This window comes from Monopterus albus, unplaced genomic scaffold (assembly GCF_001952655.1).
Source record: "Monopterus albus unplaced genomic scaffold, M_albus_1.0 scaffold111.1, whole genome shotgun sequence".
NCBI lineage: Eukaryota > Metazoa > Chordata > Actinopteri > Synbranchiformes > Synbranchidae > Monopterus > Monopterus albus.
The window spans coordinates 1,343,129-1,357,564 of NW_018127991.1; the positions used below are offsets into that span (position 1 = coordinate 1,343,129).

The following is a 14,436-nucleotide window of genomic DNA, read 5'->3' on the forward strand; positions in this document are numbered from 1 at the left end:
TGTCGGGCTCGGGCCGGGCTCGGGCCCTGTCGGGCCTAACTTTTCAGGCCCAATTACAGCTCTAATCACATGGCTGTGACGTCTTGCTGTAGATGGTCCATGTGAAATCCATCTGCTGAGTTATGTGTTATATTCTTTGGAGGTGCTGGTATTACCCCAGTGGCAGAATCAAACTCACACATTCACAGACGGTGAAAGCAGGTATGATTGGGTTGATCATGGTTGGCAATGGCCCTTGTGACAAACAGGTTCTGTGTTATGCAGTCTTTAAAAACTAAAAAGTATGGAATTGAACAAAGTTTTTGTTCACACTCTGCTTTGTAATAATCCATACAAAGCATTATTTGCTACCTTATAATTATAAATCAAGAACCTTCCAATCCATGATTTCTTGAATTGCACTGTGAAACACATGAAATTGTAAAAGTGGAAATTCATCCAGGAAACATTATACAGGGTAATCCTGCCCAGTTAGCCAGCTGTGACTGGCACAGTACACTACAGACACACACTGATCTTTAGCCAGCTGTGGTAGTTCCACTGTCGGTCCATTGTTGGCACGCTGATCAAAATTCAAATGTCAGGAAGCTGTCAAGCTCGATCCCTGACTTCCTGCCTTATGTTATTTTACCTGCCTCAGCTTTATGATGCTCATTATCACCTGATTGATTTCACCTGTGCTCACTGTCTGCTGGCTATTTAACCCACCTTGTTTCTCCAGCCACACCCAAATCCTGTGCCTGCCTGACCTGTGTTTCTCTTCTGATGTTCCATCTGCCCCTGGACTTTCCTAAGTTTGCTTTCTGTACTTTGTATGTTTTGAATTGCACTTTACTAAATATTTTACTGATGTGCACAAGCCATTTTTTATACTACTCACCTGGCTGAAAAACTAATGTGTGGATATTTGCTGTGTTTCCACTATTAGAACCTAAAGAGCAGTCTACCCTGTACTTAACCATCGCCAAGCATAGCTTCCAGGGTTGATGTGGACTGTCCTGCTTTATTTGTCCATTTTCTCTCTGTCAGTTTCTGTTTACAGGAGGGAGGGGCTGCTCCTCTCTCTCTCACACACAGTCAGCTGTGTGTTTACACACAGTGCTTGTAATACTAATACTTGAGGTGGGAAGACAAGGACATTTAAAACATGTTTCTTCGTTCCTCTCTCCTCATGGTTTCGCCTCATGGTTTCTCCTTGCTTCTTAGTCCCGCCCACGTATGACAAGTACGGGAAACATGGATGCAATTAGTGAAAGTGGGATTCACCTATTGTCTGTGGGACCACAACTCCTGTGTGCCCTGTTTCTTATCATAGTTACTTCGCTCAGCCTTTAAGTGGCTTACCTACACTACTGTAATCCTTACTTGCCTCTGTATCTTTCTTTCTCCAAACTCCCCATACTAGCCTGGTTTAAAGTATTACCTATACAGTAACTTCCCTGTTACTCCTCTGTAGAATCCACCATCTTCTGGTTGTGTGGTTATTCCCATCGGCTCTGCAGGCCACGCTCTTACCTGCATTGTTCATTGCTGACTGGGCTCATCTCCTGCCAATCACGATGGTCCACCACTGTCTCTATACTTCAGCCTTAAGATTTTGCCATTTACCTCTAAAGTTAAGACCTCATATGTGTGAGTACAAGAAACATCTCAGTAAAATAGTTTGTCTACTGAACCATTTCAATACTCATCGTCCTTCCACCTACTGTAGGAAAAAAGAGTCCTCCACTGCTACTGAAGACCATCTGCTGTGTTGCCAGAACCATGTTTCCTCTGTTGCACTCTGCTCCACCGCCCCAAGCCCACAGGGTGTTTTTGCCCTACTAATACTGTATAACCCCAATAAACATACTTGGCTTTTATTCAATCTTTGTGTCATGCCGTGGGGTCCAGTGTTATGTCTGCTTCTGACAGAAACAAAAGCTTGTGAATTTTGTTAATTTCTTTCCTAGATTTTTACAGAAGACTGCTGAACTGTCTGTCAGGTTTTATGATTTGCATATGAATAAAATATTCACTGTTAAGAATGGTCAAAATCAAGGGCTTACATTTCTTGATTAAAAATGGTAAAAGTGTAAAATCTACATACATTTGCATGGGTTTACAAGCCACTTGTTTACTTCTGCTTTCAAATTGGATTTGTCTGTGTATTTAAGTTAAAAAATTTCCCTTCTGAGCCCTTTCATATATTGAAACTGAAAAGGAAACATTTCAAAAAAGTTTGAATAGACAAATATTTTTATATACACACAGTTGTTCCACGTGCTTTACATTACAAGAAAAGTGGTTGCTCCTAGTTTGGAACACTGAAAATGAACACAAACATGGTTAAGTATCTTAAGAAGCCAGATTGTATCGTGTTAATTTGATGGATCAATTCACATCTATGAAAAACTAAACTTTTTTGGCCATGTGGTTTGTGAATATTTTCATTAGACTAGGAATTATTGGCTCAGAGGTTAGAGCTCCCTCATACAGGATAATTATAAAAGATAATATTCCAAGTCAAGGTTATAGATTAGTGGCTGCCCATGAGTAGTTCTGTATGAGTTATACCCGCTGATCTATTTTTTTCTTTTGTAGAGGAGATTCCTATATTGTCAAGAAATGTTAAACATTTGGAATTACCTGTTTATGTATACATTTGACTTAAAATATGGACAGACCTATTTATCTTGATGAAAAATACAGTCCATTTTAACTAAAAGCACATCACTATATTGCTCTTGCTCACATTGAAAGTGAGGAGGTAGCAAACCTCTGGCTGATGTTTGCCAAAGAGCACCATGACATGCCACAAGACTACTGGGAAATATTTAGTAAACTAATAAAACTAAGGTTGAATCATTTGAGAAGAATGCATAGCACTGTATATGATGTAAAAGGGGTCCTTCATAGGAGCATTAAAACATCATCCAAACAGTGATGTACAGAGGAGGGAGCATCATGATTTAACTGCTGCTGTCACCATGTCACCATCATCAAGGGGAAAATAAATTCCAAAGTTTATCAAGGTGTCTTACAGGATAATATCAGTGTTGCTGTCCACAGCCTAAGCTCACTAGAAGTTGGATGATACACCAGGATAATGTTAATAAATCTACTACAGAATGAATTCAAAGAAAGAAAATCCACTTTCGGAACCCAGATGTTAACTGAATAGCAATGCTGTAATGTAAAATGACCTTAAATCAGCTGTACTAGAGGGTATACTGATATTCACACCTTAAACTACTTTTTGCTCTACAGCAACATTGCAACAACACAATGTCCAGCAACAAGGTTAAAAGTTGTTTGTAGAGGCTGCATTTACTGTTCTTTATCTCTATCTGATGAGGAAACAGTGGTAGGCTTTTAGATCACATCATGAAGGTAACCAGGATGTAGTATGTAACACTTGTAAGTAACTAAATTTGGATGATTTAAGGTCAGGCCTAGTTTTCACATAGATAGAGAATAATCTATCATGGCTATATCAACAACTGGACACTGTTTAGATTTAGTTGCAGACATTGCAAACTAATTTGTATCGCTATGGATGTTCACTTGTTATTAATGTTAATTGTTTTATCTGTGTTAGTACTCTTTATGGCTGTAGGCTTATAGAAAATGTAGAATTCAACCAGAACATCATCACCTCATATTTACCTGGTTCTTGGCATTATGTGCAATCACACTAGATACTTGCATTACACAAACAGTATAAAGAGACAAAGTAGCTGGCTGGCACTGTGCCTTGGCAAAGCTGTAGTTCTGGGAATGTGTTGTGTTGAGCATGTAATTTACATGCTTTGCTATGACTAGACAGTCGTCTGACTGCAGTAGGCAATTGTAAACAAGTAAGTTAGTTTGACCTTAGTGTCCAAACTCCCGAGGAGAGGATGACACAGTACTCTCAATGTTTGTGCACTTTTCCACCAGCATTATGAATGTTTGATGGACACAAAAGATTCTAATTACTTGTGTGTTATTACTTAAAGCAGGTTCTATTTGTCTGACTTACTGGAGATGAAGATTAGATCAGATTATGAGCACAGAAGATAAGTACTTCTTCTGAATGTATATGAACCAGTTATGCTACATTTTGGAGGAGCTTTGCCAGCAACAACAAAAAAAAACTGAATGTCATCATATTAACTGTATAATATATTTGAAACATGATGCACTTGTATCTGCAATTCATGCTCTGAAATCACTCCTGAAAGTGATTATGAAATTATAACATAGTAACTGTAAGCATTTTCATTTTATAAGAATGTGGTAAACACTCATGGGCATGGTATTTCCTCATGGGTGTTTGTGAAGAGGTGTCTGTAGCTCTGTCTGTCTGTGTTTGCCTGACAGTCTCTCACTTGGCTCATGAATATTCAGGCTCAGCGTGATTACACCCAGTCTAATCCAGGAAGTGAGTGGGATGATAAAAAGCCCCTGGAGCACCATGGCCGCTCCTCTGACATAGAAATAAACACATAATCGCAGCATCTCAAACTCGCCTGCACAAAAATGAACACACACAATCTAATGTCGATGCTCTTACCTGACAATGTCACATGATGGAGGGTGATGGAAGGTGATAGAGGGTGATGTACCACACAAGAAGACAAAACTCAAAGCAGGCAAAGTATATTTGAAAGGAAAGGAGGTAGAATGAATGCTCTGTGATTTCATGACCCCAGTCCAGGCTTATAGTGGTGTAACTCTCATGAGAAGGAAGAGACAGAGGACTGCTTTCTTGTAATTGCATCAGCACTTTGTTAACAATAAGGCAATTAAACCGATGATCCCTGGAAGACATGCAGTGAACTTTTTTTTTAACCCTCTATTTTCCCATGTGAGGCTGAGGTAAGTTTAAAATGGAGAAAATTCTACTTGTTATCACACCAGCTGCCCTAATCAGATCCCTGGGAAAGTCAGAGAACAAGATGTTGAGTCAGTTAAAAACTTCCAGGTTGATAAAAAAAAGTATGGATAATACTTCCCACAGTGCCACCATGTTACAGATACAGCCATCATAAATTGCTGGCTGAACCGTAGTGAAACTATGCCTGATCTGTGACAGGTCATCCCCTGCGATGATGCAGTGATCGTAGCGCCTTCTTGTTATTGCCCCTAAGCTCAGTGTGTGCAACCTGCCCTCAGTGTTGTATATATCTACTAGGTAGAGCAGTTTTTGCTGTAATTTACTGCAGAGGCCAAGTGATAATTTGATCCTTCTGTCCAGAACTACTGGTAGATGAATACAGTAGGACTGGTGGACCAAGTTGAGGTGCTTGGTTGACAGTGGCTGCCTACATACTAATCAGTGTCTGTGTCTGTCACAGTAATAACTACTATTTATTATGCGTAAATGCTTAGACCTTATACGCCTTTTGAGGCATTCTGCCACTGGCAGTTACTGCATTATGGCTAATTCTTTTTTCACTCTTAAATCAAGGTTGTCAACTCTACGCTATGAAAAAGAGACTCTCAGGCTCTGTTACTCTTTTATGCTCTTGTGAATAGTACTTCTGACTTTTTTTGCATTTCAGGGCCAGTCTTGGCCAAAAAGACACACTCTCTCATCTAAAAATTACAATTCTATATAGCCTATGCAACTACACTATAAATGCTGATATGTTTTGTAGTGTGTTGTTAGATTGTACTTCCATACAACATAACATTAATCCTTGAACAAATGGAGCACGGCATTTTCCTACACTACAGCAGCAGAAAAAGGGTGAGAAGGGAGTGTGGTGGAAGCACAATGAACAGTGTTGTCACATCAACAGCTTGAGTTTGCTTTTGAATTGTGCTTCAAAGTTTAATTTGAAGCAGATTTTGAAGTTTTGCTTTCTTCCCCAAGCGCAATGAGTCCACACATAACCATGATAAAACTTTAAACACTGTCTTTGAGCAGCACCTCTGTAGCTCATTCAGTTCAGCAGCCTCTCTCTCATCAGCCAGCTGGTTTTTGTCACTTGTAGCAGCAGTGGTCACGGTATTGTGTTTGAGAGAACTATAGAGTAGGCGAGTTTAGACTTAAGCTCTGGACACACTCCTCAGATATCTTTTGTATTTTCTTTGCTTCAGTTTTTCTGCTCCTGTTCTTCCGCAGGTCTATCTGCTTGATCTGTGCAACAATGTCAGTGCAGCACAGCTTTAGTGTGTGTGTGCGAACACCTAACTTAGTATGTTTGTTAGATTATGCTACTAGCTCTTTATGTATTGGTTTTCAGTTCACAAAGCAGGTACTGCCCCTGACCTACATGTCTAACAAAAAAGTATGAAGTGATTAAGGATTTCCTTGAATGGTCATTATCTCCAGGCAGTTGGGCTTACATGTGAACTTGCCTGACATCCACCGGTGCCATTGTAAAAGCAGAATTTTTTGACTGCACACAGTTGTGTGAATATTTTTTCCCTCCTGCTGCTGCACTGTGACCAGAGGATGTGGAGAAAAATGTAGGGTCTGAGGTTACTGCATGTCCAGAAATGTTCCTCTACAGAAACTCACTGAATATTCCTGAACAGGGACTCACTGACCAGGTCTAACCTACAAGCAGCCGGCCAGTGAATGATCAGCTCATCAATGCTGGATTCCCCCAGGGCACAGTACCTGTTTGCTTTGACTGCTTGAGGCCAGTGCGTCTGCCACATGTGATGTGGGTTAATGAGTGGATTAACAATCCATGATGTTATTGTCGGCACTACGCTACCTGTTGAAATTTATTTCACTGCTTTGGGACTGTATGTGGTCGTATGAGGGAAGACGCAGCGACCACCAGTTGGGTTTACCGACCTTGGAGCTACTGTGTTATAACAATTGTAAGGCTGGAGAAGTTACTATGTCTGCATTATGCCAGTTAAAATATGGGGTTTGTCAATTACCAACTTGTTTAGAGTGTTACACATCTCTTTTCATCAGTACATATACCGTTGTTTACCTAACTATGGATATCTCTGCTGTCCACTTTTGACGTAACGCTTCCTTTTGGTTTTATTGTTCTGAAATAATTAAACTATTTGGAGTTATGATGGGTGGAAAACTAATCTAGAGGTACCCATGGTTAAACATTAAATGGCTGGAAATGAGCAAAATGAGCATGCCATGGACTCTTTAATACCAGACTGAAGTTCATCAGATGAACACAAACACAAACTCCAAATGAATGATAATGTTACTCTACGTCTGCCAGATATATAAACAGGAAATGTTTGGCTAAGTTCCATATCAACTTTACAACCGTTATGTTTCACAGACTCCATAAGATTCCTTGAAATAAAGGTTCAGCACTTCTTGGGAAGCTTATTCACTTTCTTTCTGAAAGTGACATTAGTGAGTGATCTTAATGACATCTCTGTGTTAAATACAGAGCTCATGTCAGCTTGTGGCTAGCTTAGCATACACAAAGGAAACAGTCAGTCTTGATCTGTCCAGATTGTCCAGAAACATTATGGGTAAAATAACACCCTGTGAAACAGCAAATTATTTATGCATCATTGAGATTTATTTTGGACACAATCAGGCTAGTCAGGAGACAAATTACATCTGTTATGATAAAAGGGCTTATTTCACAGCATGCCGTGGGGACTTTAAAATAGGTACCTTGTTAGGATTAAAGGATCTTTGCCATCATAGTTACTATAATAAGCACATAGCTCAGGCTTTGGGACAGTCATGGCCAAAAAAAAACAAACAGTGACTGTTCTACTGAATATCAGTCTCCCATAAGCCCTTTGTTTTGATGACTGATCCATCCACCCTGACCCTGGACTATGACAACACCTTACATGCTATTTTTCTTCTGTCTCAATGACCATTAGAGAGTCCATAACAATAAAACATGTCTATAGATCCCAGTAAGCTACCTGCACAAATGACATATGCACTTGTTTTAAAGGGGAGGATAGTTTCTCTGTGTAGTACTTAAAATGTAGCACTTCAATCACTCAAAACAAAAACAAAACAAAAAAATATTAAAAAAAACACTGCAATGGAGAGAGTCCAACCAGAAATTATACTGTGCAGCATAATGCAAGTGGGAAAACACCTTATTACTATATAGGTGTAATTTCTAGGGGATAGAGCTACTCTTAAACGTACTAAAACCTCCATCAGTAGACTGAACGACTACAGACCTGTCGCCCTGACATCTGTAGTTATGAAGTCCTTTGAAAGACTGGCGTTGGCCCACCTAAAGGACACTGTAGACCCCCTGCAGTTTGCCTACAGGGCAAACAGGTCAGTGGACGATGCAGTGAACATGGCACTGCATTACATCCTGCAACACCTCAACTCCTCAAGGATCGATACACAGGCCCTCTTTGTGGACTTCAGCTCAGCATTCAACACCATCACCCCAGACATCCTCCACTCCAAACTGACCCAGCTCACTGTGCCTGCCCTCACCTGTCAGTGGATTACTAGCTTCCTGACAGAAAAGAAGCAACAGATGAAGCTGGGGAAAACCACATCCAGCACCCGGACAATAAGCACAGATGCCCCCCAGGGATGTGTGCTCTCCCCTCTGCTGTTTTCACTCTACACCAACGACTGCATCTCAAAGGACCCCTCTGTCAAGCTCCTAAAGTTTGCTGATGATACAACAGTTGTTGGTCTCATCCGAGATGGTGACGAGTCAGCCTACAGACAGGAGGTTGAGCAGCTGGTCCTGTGGTGTAGTCGCAACAAACAGTGGAGATGACAGTGGACATCAGGAAGAGCCCCCCCCACGATACTTGGCAGCACTGTATCAGCAGTAAAGTCCTTCAAGTTCCTGGGCTCCACTATCTCCCAGGACCTGAAGTGGGCATCTAACATCAGGACCATCATCAAGAAGGCACAGCAGAGGATGTACTTCCTGCACCAGCTCCGGCAGTTCGACCTGCCCCAGAAGCTGCTGATACAGTTCTACAGAGGAATCATCAAGTCTGTTCTCTGCACCTCCATCACTGTCTGGTTTGGCTCAGCAACCAAACAGGACAAGTACAGACGCCAGTCGACAGTCAGGGCTGCAGAAAAGGTCATTGGTACAAGCCTGCCTTCCATGGAGGACCTGTAAACCTCATGGGTCAAAAGGAGGGCAGAGAGGATCACTGCAGACCCCTCACACCCGGGACAAAATCTGTTTGAACTCCTCCCTTCTGGATGGCGTTACAGGTCACTGTGTACCAAGACAACCAGGCACAGGGACAGTTTCTTCCCCCGGGACATCACTTTGATTAACACTTGACCAATGACAGTATGACTGGACAATAACCCTCAGTGCAACACCTGTAAATATACCTCGTACAGATTATACAGATTTGTACAGGTCTCTAGTTTTAAGTACTCTGTTTTTATTCCTAATTATCTCAGTTCATAATGAGCATTCCTTGTCTGTCTGCATTGTTTACTGCCTGTTTATACTGCTTATTTTGCATTGTTTGCACTGGTTGTTGCTTGATATTAATACTGCTTATTTTGTTATATTACACAGCCTTACACTGGTGTACCATTTATTTGCCCCTTGCACGGGGATATGTACATACACATTGAGAGCCGATGTACCAGAGTCAAATTCCTCATATGTCCGACACACCTGGCCAATAAAGCAGATTCTGATTCTAAATACCAGAACACAGCTTCCTGGGCATTGAAATCATCACATTAGCCGTCTGTAGGTATTAGACCAAACCCACATCCAGCATCCACCAAGAAGAAGCATTATAATGGATGCAACCAGCAGACAGTAGACAGCCTGATAAAGACCAAGGAAGACATTGGCATCTGATACCAGAGGCTGTCTTTGAAGAGAGATTTCTCTTTATACAACAACCTGTTGTCACATGATTGAATGCAGCAACAGTTGGCCCATTGATTTATTGCTTTGGTGCAAAGTTGTTGTTTTAAGAGTATATCCAATTTAGTATAGAGACCTACATGCATGATGTACTTCCACTAAAGACAGCAATTACTCCAAAAATATTGCCAAATAATTTATGTGAAAACACTTTAAACAATAGCATCAAACTCTCCTTGTTAAATCATGCTGTGATTAAAAAGTCAAAGGTGCATATCTATGAATGGGAAAACAAAATAATAAAATAAAAAGTCTACTATATATAATGTACATTGTTGTAAAAATCTGTCATCACTAACAATAATCAGAAGCTATTATGCTTTATAGAAAACTGCAGACTGTATAAATTACTTTTGAAATCAGTATATTTGTGTTCAGCTTTTTGTTTTGCATAGATAATGACATTCCTCTATTAGATTTAACATGACATTCAGCAGGGCATACAGTATAACCAAGCATTCAACACACGTCAGAAATGCATAGCATGTCTCTAACATTGTTGCTTTCAAATCAACAATGGTGAATAAAGCTGGTGCAAAAATTGCCTTGATCAGACCTCAGCTAGTTACTTCATACAGAGGCTCTGGCTTAGGGACTTCCTAACAGTACTGGTCCCTGTTCCTGTGTGTACTACTGTAGGACAGTTTGGTAATCTTCCATGTTCTTGGTGGACACAGATTCTGCATCACAAATTAATGGTCTTCACCTCTTCTGTCACTAGTTGCTCCTGCATCAAACCTTTATCACAAAGCAAGTCCAACACAAGGCAAGTCAGCCTGTATCAAGAGGTACAGGACAACCCTGTAACACTGATGATTAATGTGCATCAGATGCTGACTTGGCAGCTTGGTGTAAAAGCTCAATTCCATTCTTACCACAGTCTGTCATACATGTGCTGAAACTATGAAGAAAGCAATGTGCCCACAAGTACTGCAGGTAAAATATTTTTGGTCAGCAGTGCAAAACTTGGGTTGAACTGACTGACCTCCAGTAAATCACAGCAAATCACAGGGTAGAGTGAAGTTGATAGTTTTCACCTGGATTTCTCTGGTGTAATAACAGTTAAGCATTCTTTCACTCTGGTAATAGCCCAAAAATGCAACAGTGCCATTGAAAATTTTTAAACCCTTCCAAGTCCCAATACAACACTAAATTTTGGGAACTCTTGGTTCCTCTTTGCCCTAAACCCACATAGGGTAATGAAGTAGAAAATAAAAATTAAACCAAACAAACAAAAGAAGAGTGAACAACAGCGCATTCAAAGGAGATTCTCAATGTGCAAGGTTTATTTTATCTATGAACTACAATAAAGAGGGATCAAGCTCCCTAACAATGTTAGTGTTCATCATCTATTATCTATTTTTCTTGTATTCAGAACATGCCTGGCTACACCAGAGGAGGACATTTATTCACCCATGTTAATGGTTTACAGGAAAAAAACAGAGGGCTGGAGAAACAAAAGGACAGACAGTTGCCTGGTCTGCCTTCCAAGGAGGCAGACGTTTGACCTAATTAGCATGCAAACGTATGCGTGGGTGTGGGAGGGTGTTTGGTCAGAGGTTGTTGGTGATTTAAGGCAGGAGAGGAGAAAACTCTTCCTGCCCCTCAGTCATACATCCACCTCTTATGCCTTTCTTTACCCTGTAGCCCTGCATCTCTCTTGCCTGCATTCACTCCCAGACATCTTTGTGTTTGGGGCGGCTGGAGGACATGCCCAGATGAGTAAATTCATAAATTAAGATACAGGAAAGTGGAGAAAGCAGGGCACAAAGCTTTGCTGCATTGTTTTGTTTTGTTTTTTCTTGCGATGTGATAAGAGAACGGCAGTTGGCAAAAGAGCTTTGTTTGTGGGTTGTGTTCTTTGCATTGTCTCAGACAAAGATGCATTTAGTTGAGTACTCAGATTATCCTTAGGCTCCCAAAGACAATGGGCAGAGCACCTCACTTCAGCTGAATATCTCATTCCCCCTGTAGGAGCCAGACAAAGCTGCAGTAATGATGATGTAAATCTGAAAACAAAAGGCAGAAAGGAAAGAGGCAAAGGAGAAACTGAATGAGCATGTTGGCATTTGGTAACAAGGGCACTCAGAGAAACCTGCTGTTTCATTGCATCATGCATCCCATCCACACTTGTCCTCATCTCCTATGGCCTTTGGTGCAAAAGACATTGTCATTAATTGTCTATGATGGTTTCTGTCCCAGGAATAAGAGAAGGAGCTGGGGAGGACAAGGAGGACAGAGACCAGACGAAGGGCGGATGGGACAAAGTGTAACAAAGTGGGAAGAGAAAGGAGGGGTAATGAGGGAGGAAATAAAATGTAATAGAAGTGAGCATGGGAGGACAGGACAAAGAGGATGTGGACAAACTGATGGAGGGCAAAGAAGGAGACAAAGGCAAAGAGAATAAGCAGAGAGGGAAACAAAGTAGGCTGTAATAAATGTCAAACCGAGGCAACTCATCAAGGGTTTCACAGACTGGGATATATGCAAAGGATGGAGAGCGTCAAACCACAACTGGTACAGAGGTGTCATTTTAGATATTATGACTGGGCAAACATTTCATGTTCAAACAGCTTTGAACTTGCTTGAAAGAGAAATTTCGCTCCTATACACCCCATTTTTAACATGGGATTTAATCAGCGGTGAAGGCTGTCATGTTAGCATCTCCATCAAAATGTCTGTCCAGTTGTGAGGACAAAATCCACAAGGAAGGGTAGAAGAGAGATATGGAGGACAAGACAGAAGGGTAAAGTAGCAGAGAAGAGAGAGGGGCAGAAAAGATTCTGTGTAATAGGAAGGAAGAGGAAAGAATATGGAGGGGGGACGGAAAGAAGAAGAGTCCTCAAGATAAAGGAGAAAAGGAGGAGAAGAGGGGGCAGGAACAGATGAATGAGGGGAGGAGTAAGTATGAAAAGATGAGGAGAGAAAAGCTAAGCAAAGAGGAGTAGAGTAATGAACAACGGACAAGTAAAGGCAAGACAGAAGGAGAGAAAAAGATGAGGTGAGGAGTGGAAATTGGGAAAGTAAGAGAGGAAAGCAAAGTAAAGCAGGGGAGGAAATGAGACAAGAAGGCAAGATGAGGTATAGAAAAGAGAACAAGAGATGAGTTAAACTGGAACTGGAAATGATTAGCAATGGGAAATCAAGGAAGGAAAGGAGTTCATGATAAGACTAAAGAAATGCGGATTGAAGGAGAGGAGAGCAAAGATGGTAGAACAGAGATTCTGGGACAGAAGGAAAAGACATGAAACAAAAAACAAGGAACACTAAGTGGAAAGATGACAACAAAAGAGGGAAAATGAAGATGAAAGGAAAAGAGGAGAAAATGAGAAAGAGGTCAAGAAGCAGAAAGAAGGGTAAAAACATGAAGCGAAAGAGAAAAAAAGAGAAACAAGAGGAAACTGCAGGAGGGAAAATGGTGAGAGGATAGAGAGGAGAACATAGAGAAGCAACAATTTGAGTTGGGGGAGATGACATAAAGAAGAGAAACAAGAAAAAACAAAAATAGGTGAGAAGAAAGAGGAGATGATAGATGAAGAAAGAGATGAAAAGGAGTGGAAGATTTGACAGAAGAGGAGAGTAAACAAGGACTTTAAGAGCACAGAGAAGAGGGCAATACAAGGTAGGAAATGAAAGGAGGGGGCAGGAAAGAGAAGCAAAGTAAATGGGATGAAAAGAGAAAATGGGAGAAAAGAAAAATACCAACGATGGGAGAAATGACAGAAAAGGTAAATAAGGTAAGGCAAGCAGAGGGTGAAAAGAGGAGGTAAATGAGTAGACATCACATTATGTCAAAACCTCCTTAGTGAATGACAGTCTCATCAGCCTCAACTGCTCTTTGTGTTTTCTGCAAATATTTGCATCCTGACACAACTAAGATGATGAACATGGTCACATTACAAATGGAAAACATCAACATGATAGTGCTGTCATCATTAGCATGCTGATGTTAGCATTTAGCTCAAAGCACCGCTGTGCCTAAGTAGTAGGCACTGATCCCATCCAGATCAGACAGCTGTATGAACAAAGAGAGCAACAGTATCAGATCAGTAATGGACGTACCCTGAGGTAAGGCATCAAGATACTGTATGAGGACAGAAGCTTGTATCAAAAGAGAAAGGGCTGGGCTGGTGCATCCCCACTAAATTCAATCCCACAGAGCCACTAGTGTGATGTGGTGCATCAAATCATTTGATCCTTTTGCCACAGTACAGTTTTAAGCAGCATTTATGGATGTAACCATGTATTGTATTGCCTGACACAGGTGTGCCAAAGTAATCCTGAGCCCATGCTGTAATATAACTTATAGAAGAGTGATGATTCTTGATGCAGTGTCATCTGAGGGATCAGAGAGCACGGTCATCCAGTTTAGGCTTGTGCCCTTTACACTGAAATCCCTCCAGATTCCTTGAATCTTTTAATGATGATCTGCACCATACAGAGTGACATATCCAAATGCCTTCTTGTCTTTATGTGAGGAACATTTTATTTTAAACATATCATTGATTTCCTCACACATACAGTATGTTGGCAAACTGATGGTCCTCAACCCATCTTTTCCCCTAAAGGGCTCGGCCTCTCCTGGATGCCACTTTTGTACCAAATCATGATGCAG

The 14,436-nt window shown here is 41.0% G+C and overlaps 1 long non-coding RNA gene across 1 annotated transcript; it reads left to right on the forward strand.

Moving 5' to 3' along the window:
• Positions 1 to 744: 744 nt before the first annotated feature.
• On the forward strand, positions 745 to 1,836 carry LOC109966411 (uncharacterized). The gene is made up of 3 exons (XR_002275754.1): positions 745 to 812; positions 1,457 to 1,632; positions 1,712 to 1,836. It is a non-coding gene; the product is annotated as an uncharacterized LOC109966411 (long non-coding RNA).
• The last annotated feature ends 12,600 nt before the right edge of the window (positions 1,837 to 14,436 follow it).